Below are 14,085 nucleotides of genomic sequence, written 5' to 3' on the forward strand. Positions count from 1 at the left end.
ATGTCACGGTTTGATTCCAACTGTGGGAGTGCTCTTCAGCTCTCTCCCAAAGATATCAAGTACTGATTCTACCCAGGAATCGTGAAAGCATTAAAATAAACCTAATACTTTTGATGCAATTAAGCTTAAATAAATATGTTCAAACTAATTTTGGTTCACAGCCCTGCATGCTGCGGCGCTCTCAGGTCATGACTACTCAGTAAAGATCCTTCTCAACCACGGTGCGCAGATCGACGCGACGGACTTCATGAAGCACACCCCCCTGTTCCGAGCCTGCGAGATGGGCCACACGGATGTTGTGCAGACGCTCATTGATGACGGCGCCCGTGTTGGGACGCTGGACGAGGACGGGCGGTCACCCCTGAATTGGTACATTGGCTTATTTTAAGTGATTTTTGAGTTTTGAATAAATATTGATACAGTTACTTAATTAAAGTAAATTTTAGTTAAGAATAACTGTTGGAGCCTTGCTCTTAGAAAACTGGCATAAAGTATCATCCCAGATTCGCCTATGTAGTCTGCGCAGGTTAATCAAGGGCAACACTATCCGTCTGTATGGCATTTTTTTATTTAAAGGATGTCTCTTCTTAGGTGGAAAGTGACAACCCTTATTAGCCTGCAGAGGCTTATCAGGGATAAAACTTTCCCATTTTATTGTAATATTTGTTTAAGTCTTTTCTTAACAAACATCCAGTCTAGGAAGAGAGTGTTGTCTTTGATTAGCCTGTGCAGTCTACACAGGGTTATCTGGGACAACACTTTATGCACTTGCATTAAGCCAATTTTCTAAGAGAAATTTCCTACAGCATGATTTCTCACTGTGTGTCACGTATATTTGTGTGAACAAATTGCCACCATGTGTTTGACCATGTGTTTCTTTGCAGTGGATGACTGCCTATCCTGAGCGTGCAGTAAAGGTCACCTTAACGCCGTGACGCTGCTGATAGAATACAGAACATTTCCCAATCTCATGGAGTTTACAGGGGATAGGTATGTAAAGCTGTTGATAGAATACAGAACATTTCCCAATCACATGGAGTTTACAGAGGATAGGTATGTGAAGCTGCTGATAGAATACAGATCATTTCCCAATCACATGGAGTTTACAGGGGATAGGTATGTGAAGCTGCTGATAGAATACAGAACAGTTCCCAATCATATGGAGTTTACAGGGGATAGGTATGTGAAGCTGCTGATAGAATACAGAACAGTTCCCAATCACATGGAGTTTAAAGAGGATAGGTATGTGAAGCTGCTGATTGAATACAGAACATTTCCCAATCACATGGAGTTTACAGAGGATAGGTATGGAATGAGTGCTGTATTGGACGTCATCATTGATGACGTTCAATCGAACGAATGATAATGGCGACTAAAATTCTTTAAGCTCCAGGGTATAGCCGCGATTTGTGGGCCATGAAAACTGGCCCAACACTTGTGCTGAAATTTGACGTGTATATGAACCAGAATGCGATCTACCTGTTGCCGTATTCGTTATGTTTGGGAAAAATCTAGTTTTTGATTAAATCGCGAAAAGGTGGTGTTTTTTTTATTGCGAAATCGTTCTAAAATGAGTTCTTGCCGGAAGCGTTAATAGCGTTAATAGTAACCCAAAGACAATTCACCCCCAGGAGACAATTCACGCGCTACCCACTTCAAATTTTATTTTAAATAATACATATTGCAATTTTATTCCCAAATGAATAAATAAGTTAATATTGCGTTTAACATACGAATCTGAACCCGTTTAGAAAATATTCACAAAACAAACAAAAACAAACAACCGTTAAATTTCATTTATGTAGATACGGTAGCCTGATTACATATCCACTAGCGTCTATGCATATTTACACATAAAAAATAGTTCGCAAGTAAGTAACAAATTATCAAATTTAAACGTGAATAATTAAACAAAATATATAAATTGAAGTAAGAGAACTCGATACTTAAAATTACAATTTCTGCACTAAAAACACAATAACAATATTTTTACAATAACATATTCGACATTTACATGTACTTCCAACAACACGACAACCGCTATTTTCAAAGCGAATGTGTAGAGTAACATTTCAAACAATAAAGACAAAGTGGAACTGTAGTTTAACGTAGTGCGCAAATTGGAAGTGATAAGAGTAATTTATTTTTCAACTTGTCAATCTCCGTAGTATACGTTTAGCTGTGAGATGTTAACGGTTTTCCCCAAAAACATGCCTTCGCTGCGAAGTCAAAGTGGGTGGGGAACGCGCACTGCTTGTGGATTTCGAGTTGCTGGAAGTTTGTAACGAAGCTGCTTTTGTGCAATATTCAGCGATTTTGCAAGCTGTGTGTTTGAAGTCGGAGATATAATTATATTGCTGACATTAACGATGTTGTGTACGTTCTTGTGACCACTGATCTGCATATGATACCAGTGGGAGAGCATCCCGAATCCCACATAGTATGCACCAGATGTTTCCTGGTCGAGTGGTTGGTAAGTTTCATCGTTATACATGCATATTACACTTTTTACATTATTTGTGCTATTTTTTACACCCATTTTTCATGCTGATGAACCAACAGAAGTCCTACTGTCATTGGTCTGTGTTCTTGTTGAAAGTACATGTAGAAAGGGTTGTTTAGCTCCAATAAGCCATGTTGCTAGTTTTTGGATAAAATTTATGACAGTGGGCTTTTTTATCTTTGTGCAGCAACCTCGGCAGCCTCATTTCTTGAAAACATTAGTCGCACACTGTTCATATTGTGGGAAAATGAGTCGCGCACTGTTCACAGTGAGAAAAATGGGTGGTGACTATTCAACATTGTGAAAAAATGAGTCGCGCATTGTTTAAAATTCTTAAAATATCAGTGGCAAACATTAGAAAATTGTAAAAACAAGTGTCTCACAATGTTGAAAATTGTAAAATATGAGTCGCACAATGTTGAAGGTTGTAAAAAATGAGCCTCGCAATTTAGACAATTATGGAAAAATAAGTTGCACATTGTTTACGCTGGGTATGCAGATACTTTGATAACAGATGACACTTCGATACCAGAAAACAACAAAAGCCACGTGCGAGAGGTAAGTTCATCAGTTTTTTTTAAAGTTATATCATAAAAATTAGTTTTTAAGACAAGGCGCATGGTCGAGCTGATAAATGGTGTATCCTTTTCTATTGGAAAAAAAAGATCATGGAAGAATGGTAGATTTTTTCCCATAAAAATAGAAAATTCGGTCGGAAAACAGCATAAATTGGTTAAACAGTAAACATTTCAACAAATAAAACTACTTTGAAATATTGCAAGAAATTGTTTGATATTCCGGCATGTAGAGTAATCACTGTGCTTCAAATACTTAAATTTTGATAGTATTCAATGAAATATAAAGGAAGATAGAGCATGTTTTAATAGGTGGTATTCATGAAGTTGCTGATACTTTGATTCCCGATATAGGGCACTTCGGATAACAGAGACTTTCAACAAATTGGGCACTCTGATAACCGAGCTTTATCTTCTACATGAAATGCATTTATGTATATTATGGCTATTCTTACCAAACATTTTGAAGTACAAATCAATGTGCATTGTCAAGCCCGATACATTGGGGATCTATGCATAACGTAATTACATACACATGTAAAATATAACCAATGGCGTTGTTCGTTTATAAAAATCTTATTACTATTCTTTTATATAATTAATATATTACAGTGAAACTAGTTTTATCAATTAAAAAAATTTTTTTTTTAATGAAAATGCATGTAATATTAAATAATATGCATATATAGCACATGTTATTTGAAAATATTCCACAGGGATAAATTATCCAAGCACGTTCAAAAGTGTACTATTGCCAAATTTGGACCCTGCCTTTTCAAATCCTAGCTGGGGCCCTGGATTAGATACAAAGTTTGAAAAATCAATTAATTCTATATAAGTTGTTAACAGTATTTGCAATAGGTGAACTGTAGTTGTACTAAATATCAATTTGCATTTCAGATTAGGACATAGGATGGGGAGAATCATGGACCTGAACAATACTGTGATAGAGAGGAATTCCTACTCAAGAAAGCAGTTTAAAAACGCAATCAATGTGAAACAGTGAACTTTTTTATTTTGGCCGTGTATAAGAACAGTTTGTTTTTTAAAAAAGTGCATGTCTATCAAATAATTTTTTATGTTTATATATTGCATATTTTTGTTTTATGTCTTTAAAAGCTACATTGTATCTTAAAAGTATCATCAAAATGTGGAACGAAAATGCGTACATTTTCCGCAGAAGTTCCGCCTTTCTTGTGACTGCGGAAAATATGCGGGTATTTTCAGCATTTGTTCCGCATTTGCAGAAGTATAAAGTATAAAATGATGATCCATGTTTTTAAAATGTATTATCTTAAAATAAATATAAAGATACTATGTTAAATATATCTTGTCATAATTTTGACTAGTTTTTAGCTAACCTGAGCACAAATGATAATGCTCATGGTGAGCTTTTGCGATCGCCTTTTGTTTTTTTTCAAATGACCTGTCCTTATATGGGTATATTTACATAATGCATGCAATCCGATTTCCGCCCGGTATCTAAATTACGCCCGTAATCTAAGTTACGCCCGTAATTTTAATATTCCGCTTGTAATCTTGATTCCGCCCGTAATTTAAAATTCCGTCCCACCTCATTTACATATTTCGCCCCTGTTTTTCCGCCCGGATTACGCCCGTAATCCGCCCCTCTTCTTAAAATCATATATAGAAAAATATGCCCGGAAATACTTTTTACGCCCGGAATTTAGTTTGCGATTCCGTGCCGATTCCGGGCGGAACATTTCGTACAAGAATATACCCCCTCTTCTATGAAGGGGTTTTACTAAACTAATACAGTGAAAAGCATAACTTGAAAAATCCATCACATTTTAATTAATACATTTATTATTATTTTACCTCACTTTTATTCACAATGCAAAACTACCATAGGCCATCATGACATAGAAATACTGTAAGACCCAGCGGGAAAAAATGTAATGTCCAAAAAATACTGTCGCCCGCTACCTTGGCAATCACGTGCCACCAGCGGGAAAAAAATACTGTCCAAACAATTTTATTACCTGATGTCTTATATAACTGATAATTAATTATTTTTTGCTATTTCCTCGTCGAAAAAGAAATTTTCAATGTTTTAAACTGTTGCCAGTGAATATCGAACTGTTGACCGGTCAACAGTTTGACCTGTTGCCCGCTGAAATAATGACGTCATTTCGTCGAAAAAATGACGTCATTTTACAGTTAAACAGTCAAAATTATTTATTTTATCGATTACTGTTGTGTGTAAATAAAAAGTTAGTTTGCTGTTATTTCTATGTTGGAAATTTGATCAGGTAATAAAACACTTATTTCATGGATGCTTGGTGAACAGTCAAAACTGTTGTCCCTTGGTATCAGGGCTGACATTTGGAACTGTTCAACAGTACCAAAGTCATCCCTGATAACTTGGGAAACAGTTTTGTCTGTTCACCGCGCATCCATGAAATAAGTGTATACTGTATCCCGCTGCCTTTATAGCAATCACGTGCGGAATGTTCGAAAAATATACTATCCCATTCGCGCATGCGCAGTACGCAGTTCTGCATGTCCGTTGAGTTTGGATAATTAAAATATCGATTGCAGCTGAAACTGTGCTGTAGAATAAATAAATGCCATTATTTAAGCTTTGGCAGGAGTCATAAAAATCAAATTAGTATAAACGACACGCTTACCTTAATGGCAACTTTAATCCAATGCTTAGTTACAACGATATACACTTCTAGTGTCTGTTCTTAAGGTGTATGCATGGCAAACACGCAATCCGAAATACGTTTTGGATTCGTTCGATTCTTTAAATAAATATTTCACTGTTAAAAAACCACCACGTCCATATTGTTGTCCCAAAATGTTTCGTCACCGAAATTACGTCACACGAGTACGTCATAAATTGCGTAATCAAGTGATGAAAATAAAATAAGAATATCCTTAATCCGATGAACATTGGAGTCCCCAGCAATACGGCTCACTTTTCTCCTGTCTTGGGCACCTGAAAAAATAAAAGGAAAATGCTTCCTGACACAACGCTGCATCCTGTTCAAAAGAGCCTGCGTAATAAATCAACTAATTATAAAAAGACAAGTCTTAACAATCCAAATACTACCTTAACAATACTATTGCAACAAGACTAATAAGGACGACTAAACTTGTCTTATGTGTGTCTAACTACACAAAAAGAATATAAACAAAACAGATCAATCACGCTTTAATAAAAATAAAGGTCACACAAGTTAAAAAGCACTAGTTTTCAATAATCAATAAGTGTCAATATTGCAATACACTGGTCAGTGTTCAGTGCAAATATCACTATGAACATGTCAAAAGTGTCAATTATTGCACTAGTGTGTAACACACTGTATCTGTCTAAATGCGCGAAGCACCTGTTTTTTAATAATTAGAATTAAAGTGTCACTCAAAATTGCAATCCACTGGTAAGTGTTCAATCAATGCAAATATCACAGTTACTATATAGTCAATATAAATTGCCGCCATAGAGTCTTTTGATGATTTTTTGCTTTGGCAGACTCTTGGACTTCAGATTTATTCTGAACGCGAATTATTTCAGCTAAGTTACTATAAACACATCAAAAGCGTCAATTATTGCACTAGTGTAAAACACACTGTAAATGTCCAAATGCGCGAAGCACGTGTTTTTAATAGATCACAAAATGGGTAATAAAACACACAGTTGAACTTAAGGTGAAAAGTAAACACAAATCCTTCGTTCACTCACACCGAGTTACTAGGACTAGGTCGCGAAAATGAATGCCACTTTGAATTATACACGTTACAACGTCGAAATACACCAAATCACAATTAAAAGATAGCTATTGCAAGTTCAAAAACAAAACTGAAATATATAAACGCCGAAATGACTTCTTGATCTCAAAACAATGTCACAAACGTATACAATACCGGATTTCAACCATTTGAAAGCTCGTGGGCAATCAGAAGGGGAGATTATTCCAACGATGTTTTTTAATTGTTTCTCCATTCGGTACCCCTCGCACGTTATTTGATTACGCATTCTCCATAGATGGTCATATTACAATCATTCATAACGTTTATTTATAGATGTTTGTGTTGTGACATATATGGTTATGATTACCATATAAGGTAAAGACGGCCAGGGACCAGAGTCGCTCTGATACTATCAAAATTTCAGTATTTGAAGCAAATTGATTACTCCACATGCTGGAATAGCAAACAATTTCTCGCAATATTTCTAAGTAGTTTTATTTTTTTTTCGACCGAACTTTCTATATTTGGGACACAAATCTACCATCTAACCGTGATTTTTCTTCTGCCCAATATAAAGGGATACACCATTTATCAACTCGACCATGTTTCTTGTCCCAAAAACTAATCTTTAAGACATAACTTTTGAAAAAAAAACTGAGGAACTTATCTCTCGCGCGTGGCTTTTGTTGTTCTATGTTATCGAAGTGCCATCTATTATCGAAGTATCCGCATTACCAGCGTGAGGATGCAATTCTCGTTCCCGGAAGCATGTGAGTTCGGTTGGTGGTAACTATACCGGACGGGTGGGGGTTCGTCCGGGTTCTCCGGCTCCCCCTCTACGACAAAACAAGACCAGCCCAAAGTGAAGATCTTACCATCGCAGCTACAATTCAAAATTAGTCCCATATCTTTCGTGAGTCTTCTATTTTAATTAGGTAGAAGTACTGGGAAACTTTCCGGATTCACACATAAGCCGCCTCAGGCGCGGAATAACCATACAACTTCGAAATACTCATGCAGATTCATCAGTGTCAGTTTACCGACCGATGTTCTCTAAGAATTGCTGCGCCGAATGTTCCAAAGGAGGAAGAAAACTACAGCTTGTGTGGAGTTTAAGTTGGCCTCGTTCTGGAAAAACGGCGGGGCTTAATGCATGTACGTAAAGTGTCGTCCCAGATTAGTCCGCACAAGCTTAACAGGGACGACTCTCTCCGCTAAACTGGAGTTTTCTACTGAAGAGACTTCCTTAAACGAAATACCGGTATTCAATAAAAGCAGAAAGTGTCATTCCTGATTAGTCTTTGCAGTCCGTAATAATTGTATGTTTGAATGGGGATATTATTGTAATTGTGTGTGTATGCGCTTCGCATGCAGACCTTTGTTTGGATCACATTCGGGGCCAACGGGATCAATCTAAATGATACTTAAAAAAGAGTATCCACTTAAATAAATGAGTTTGGATGGAGGTGTTGTGATTTCATTGTTTTTGTAATTTTGTTTACATGCACAACTAACGTGAGGTGTTATTTAGTTTAAACCTATTTATTTTAGCTCGATTGCATCGAAAGCCTTAGGCTTAAATAAACGCTCTCGAGTCCGTTTCCTGGGCCTAGAACCAGTACTTGGTGTCTTTGAGGGAGATCTAAAGAACGCTCCCACGGTGGGGATCGATCCCGTGACCTCCTGGTCGCTAGGCGGACACCATATCCATTACACCACGGCGACCTGAGATGTTATTTGGGACCAGTTGAGTCAATGTAACTGTCACTAACAAATATATAAAGGTTTTCGATCGATAGCTTTAGCCTTGATGGAGGTAGTTAACTCTAGATGTCTGCCTAAGTTCCGTATATGCAGGCCTTTCTTGAAAAGTAAATGTCATTCATGAACATTAATCGGTTATAAATGTAAAATGTAATGTATTGGCATCAGGCCCGTAAGCAGGGGGGGGGGCGGGCCCACAAGCTCGCTGCTGTCAAATTATGTTTTTTTTTTTTAATAATGGACCTACTGCAATTTTTCTCTCATGAAAGGGCCCACAGTACACTTCACTCTCAATACAATAGAGGAAATGCGTTTTATTGTCCCTGATAAACAATGGGTTTAGCGCTATTTTACTCGCCAGAAGAGATAAGCCCCTAGGCAATGTTTTCTTATGGTCTTGTACACAAATCTCCTATCAGTTGATTCCCCTTTGTGATCCTAAATGCTTTCATCTATCAATGGTTTATGTAACACTTTTGATTGGCCAAGGAAAGAGAAGCAGCGAATGGAAGCAAACGATACAGGAGGTCGTAGGCCTGAATATTGCTGAAATTAATAATTTGTGAAAAACAAATAATGTTGGAAGCAATTAGAGAGATGATATGGACAATATTCATAAATGTCCAAGGCCCATAACTTCGCCAAAATCAATGGACCGGAACGAAAGTCATACTTCATTCGAAAGTCTTGTAGGTAAATTCACACACCAAATATCAGGTCAATATCTTAAAGCGTTTTGAAAAAGTCTGGATAATGAAATGCCGGACAGACGGACGGACGGTCCAACTGTCATATGCCACCATACCGGGCTCGTAATAATCAGCTTAATATCTGACAGAGTTGCGAAAAAAAACCTCAGGAAAACGGTTATTATAGTGAAAATTTAAGTCCAAGGCCTATAACTTCACCAAATATCAATGGGCCGGAACGAATTTTACACTTTATCTTTCGGTCATGTAGGTAGACTCGCATACCAAAAATTAGCTCAATATCTGATTTAGTTTCGTAAAAAAAACCTACGGAAAACGGTTATTATACAAAAAGTTTTAATATCCAATCTTATATCACAGTTGTTTACAATTGTGATGGTTTATCTGTGTTGATGGTGGTGAAAGTAAAACTGTGTAGTAGATGATAAACATTTTATTATAAATTTACTTTAAAAAAAAGTAAGTATTATGGTTATATGTCAGTCATACTTTATGATACATTTCTCTATAAAGGTTTTTGATTTTAAAAGATTGCTTTCCTTCTTCGTCAAATATCACACATTTCTGAAAATGCTGTTTACACCAATATTTAAAGCTTTAGACTTCAGGAAGGGGTTGATTTACTTAGAATATTCCATAAATGTATATTACAAAATAAGTTTTGTTTAGCATTAAAAGTCATCTTGAAAAGTGCCAAATAAAAAATATAGGGAGGGAAGACCCCTCCCGCACGGGAAGACCGCCTCTCGCACCCTCCCTCGTTGCCCCCCCCCCCCCCCCCCCCCCCCCCTCCCAGTCAAAAATTCCTGCGTACGGCCCTGGATATAGTCATATTTCTTGTTATATAATATATCATAAGAAGACGTCATCGACTTGTAGTCAACGTATATGCAATTCTCTTGCGGTGGCCTTTTGGCGCTTGTTGCGGTTGTGCGCGCAATACAAGATAGTTGCACGTTGAAACTTTGCGTTTTTCCGCGGGCAAAGTCCGAGTAAAGAAATGTGCGACGGACGATGTGTGCCGCGTTACGGTGCCCTCACGACGGGCGTTTGACGCGCGACCGACGTGTCAACTTTGAATGTTGAAATCTTGAACCTTATCTGAGATATAGCCTTGTAGAGTTAAATCATACACAAAACGAAGGAAAAATAACTCTTATTTAAGACAGTGTTAGGTTGTGGCTCGTGTGCATGGCCTTTCTCACCATAGATATGTATACACCCATGCAGATTCATTTTGATACCTAATATAGTTTCTGAGATAGAGTCCTGAACAGTTTGAGATATATGGAAAGACAGACAGACAGACTGACGGTCAGACTATGCATATCCCTCTGCCTCTGGTGGGTGTAAATATAATCTGTTCTTTATTTCTTTTTCTTTCCGCCATTATTTTATCTTTCGTTCCAATTCTTGTCATTGTCCAATAGCATTCGTCAAAAGCAATCTCGGGTATTTCAATCGACCAATCAAAGCGCACCTCTTGAAGCGGCCTTGGTTACATCTTCAATATGGTGGATTGAAAAGTTGCCAATACAATTCTCAGATAAGAATTGATATAAGATAATGTTTACGCTTATGTTTCATTCAATTCAATTGTGTTTATATTTGTGTCTTATTATTCACAATTATTTACTTCGTCTAGTAAAAGTCAGAAGTGGTTTCTTCGACGCAACCATACAGATTCAACTCTTTCTGAATAAAGAAAATGGCGAGTGTTTTTTTTCATAACTAGTATTACTACACACAATTTGTTTAGACATTTTAAAACCTAACATTCCACAGAGTGAGGCCCAGCTTTGGTTAAAATTTTACTTGTCTTTCGAATCCATTCACTGTTTATGATATTGTATGACAACAAATCCTGTATTTACTTGTTTTAATGCACTTAAATGAGAGTTTGTGCATTCAAAGCAGTGATATCATACATTGCCAAATGTATTGGTAAACATTATGAAGTTATGTGAGATAGCAAAGACTGAAAATCAGACATGGAATGTTAAATAAATTTGACACAATTCTCTGGTTAAGGACATATCACCGTCAGAAGTGGGTGGGGTTATGTAATTCCTTATATTAACATTCTATATTAGGTTTGGAACAATATGCACAATTAAAATAGCATATAGCGATTTCGGGTGTTCACCAAACACCGCTGTCAGTAGCGTGTTCATCCCCCGGGAAATGTCACCCATCGGGAAAAGTGAACACCGCGGACAGGTGTTTTTGTTTAAGTACGCTGTTCCTGTATTGTAACACAGAGACAACAAATTAAATTATGCAAAGAAACACATCTATGTCTTCAAATGAAATGAGTCCTAAAAGCACCTTTTGTAACATCAGGCAATTTTAATCACTCTTTTTTAATATATTAGAACAATTGTAAAATGTATAATGTCAATGTTCTTTCTTTGTTTTAGAGCAGTACCAGGGACTCCCCGGGTGTTACTTCACCAGCTATGGAATCAACAGTGTCTGATGATACACCAGTAATAAACATTTTTTGACATGATATTTATAATACTTTAATAATTGGTTTAGTTAAATATTCAGCTAAGCTCACTGGAAATTTACTGGAAGTACTTTTTACTTGATATTTTAAATTATTTCATACTTTGCTTACATGTAATCAATATTTCAGGTTAACTCACTGGAGGTTTTTCAATTTGCAACTTAAAATCCTAATAGGCTCTTGACTCTGATGAATAAGAAATGTTAATAAAGAATTTAACAGGTCGTGAACAAATACATGTGAAAGAACAAATTGAATGTAGAAGGTCACACTGACCAGTGAGCGAATGGTCTAGATTTTTATAGCAGGGAAATGCAGCCCTTTTATGTTACTTTTGCTTTAGATACTACAGGAAAAATAATCAAAATAAATGGACTTTAGAATTTATAAAATAGCATACATGAGACCTATTGGCAAATTTTTTATCCCCCCCGGATCGAAAGATCGGGGGTATATTGTTTTTGGTCTGTCTGTCATTGTATGTGTGTGTGTGTCCCAAAACGTTAACCAAGACTTTAACCTTGGTCATAACTTTTGCAATATTGAAGATAGCAACTTGATATTTGGCTTGCATGTGTATCTCATGGAGCTGCACATTTTGAGTGGTGAAAGGTCAAGGTCATCCTTCAAGTTCAAAGGTAAAAAAAAGTCAAAAACTTTAACCAAAACTTTAACCTTCTTCATAACTTTTGCAAAATTGAACAAAGCAACTTGATATTTGGCATGCATGTGTATCTCATGGAGCTGCACATTTTGAGTGGGGAAAGGTCTTGTTCAAGGTCATCCTTCAAGGTCAAAGGTCAAAAAAATAATTCAACGCGGCGCATAAGGGGGCATTGTGCTTCTGACAAACACATATCTTGTTCTCTGATGCCCCTCACCCCTTGGAAGCAGGGATTTTGAGTCAAATTGATGGTATTTTATTATGAAAACAGTTTAAAAAGAAACATTAATAATTAGACTAAGTATTTATTTTTTTATTTAAGCAATCATTTTTGTCAATGATTCATATATTACATATTTTAGATTGAGTGTTTTAGTAGTAAGCCATTCAATAAAGCATTTATAAGGAATAGAAGTTTGTGCAATTAGACTTTTGCCCTGCTTTTGTTGCAGCACCCTGGGAAAATGGGGATATATGCATGTGCGCAAAGTGTTCTCCCAAGGTTATTATGTGCAGTCACTCATGCTTATTTGGGACGACACTATCTGCCTTATTGTAATGTCTGTTCTTAACAAAAGTCCAGTTTGGCAGAAAGTGTCACCTTGATTAGTCTGTGAGGACTGCTCAGGCTTTTTGGGTCTATACTTTACCCACATGCATTAAGCTAGGTTTTCCCAGAGCTTGACTCATATATTTGTTAACAATATTTAAGAATGATGTGTATTAAGGCTGCTCTGCTTTATAAAATTATTCAAATGTAAAGTCTGTATACTGTAGACACATGCTTTAGTCCATATTTCTCATTTTTGGACTATTCCATTAATTATCCCGCGCCATAGGCGGAGGGATATTGTTTTGGTGTTGTCCGTCGTTCCATCCGTCCGTCCGTGCGTCCTTCCGTCCATCCGGCACTTTTGCGTCCGGAGACATATCTTGGAAGTGCTTTTGCGGATTTCAATGAAACTTAGTATGAGTATATATATGGAAAAGAGGATGATGCAGGCCTAATGGCATCATACACCATCTGTTAATAACAGAGTTATGGCCCTTTGTATCTTGGAAAAATGCATTTTTGTGTCTGGAGCCATATCTTGGAAGTGCTTTGGCGGATTTCATTGAAACTTGGTATGAGTATATATATGGATAAGAGGATGATGCACGCCAAATGGCATTGTACACCATTAAATAATAAAGGAGTTATGGCCCTTTGTATCTGGAAATAATGCTCTTTTGAGTGTAAAATATAACACTTTTGTGTCCAGAAGCATATTGGCGGGGGATATCAATTCAACGAATTTTCGTGTTGTTTAGGTTGCCAGCCCAAGGGAGGGGCCTTTCGACCAGTCCCAGTCACAGAAGCTTGAGGGCGTCACACAGATACATGCGGCTGCTGTGAATGGGGACAAGGCCTGGCTTGCAAGAGTCATAACGGGTAAGTTATTAAAATGTTTGTTTGAAAGCCGTTACCGCTAGACCATGAGGATGGTCAAAAATGAGACAATATGGCCTTGTTTTGGGAAATACTGGGATAATTGCATGTGCTTAAAGTCTTGTCCCAGTTAAACTTTTGCAGTCTGCTCAGGCTTGTCAGAGACAACACTTAACTGGATTTTCAAATAGAAGTGTTTTTTTCACTAATT

At 37.0% G+C, this 14,085-nt stretch overlaps 1 pseudogene; it reads left to right on the top strand.

The window, feature by feature from the left end:
- LOC127849005 (inversin-like) overlaps window positions 1-14,085 on the top strand; it is a 66,710-nt pseudogene continuing 52,625 nt past the window's right edge.

Source organism: Dreissena polymorpha, chromosome 10, assembly GCF_020536995.1.
Source record: "Dreissena polymorpha isolate Duluth1 chromosome 10, UMN_Dpol_1.0, whole genome shotgun sequence".
NCBI classification, from domain to species: Eukaryota; Metazoa; Mollusca; class Bivalvia; order Myida; family Dreissenidae; genus Dreissena; species Dreissena polymorpha.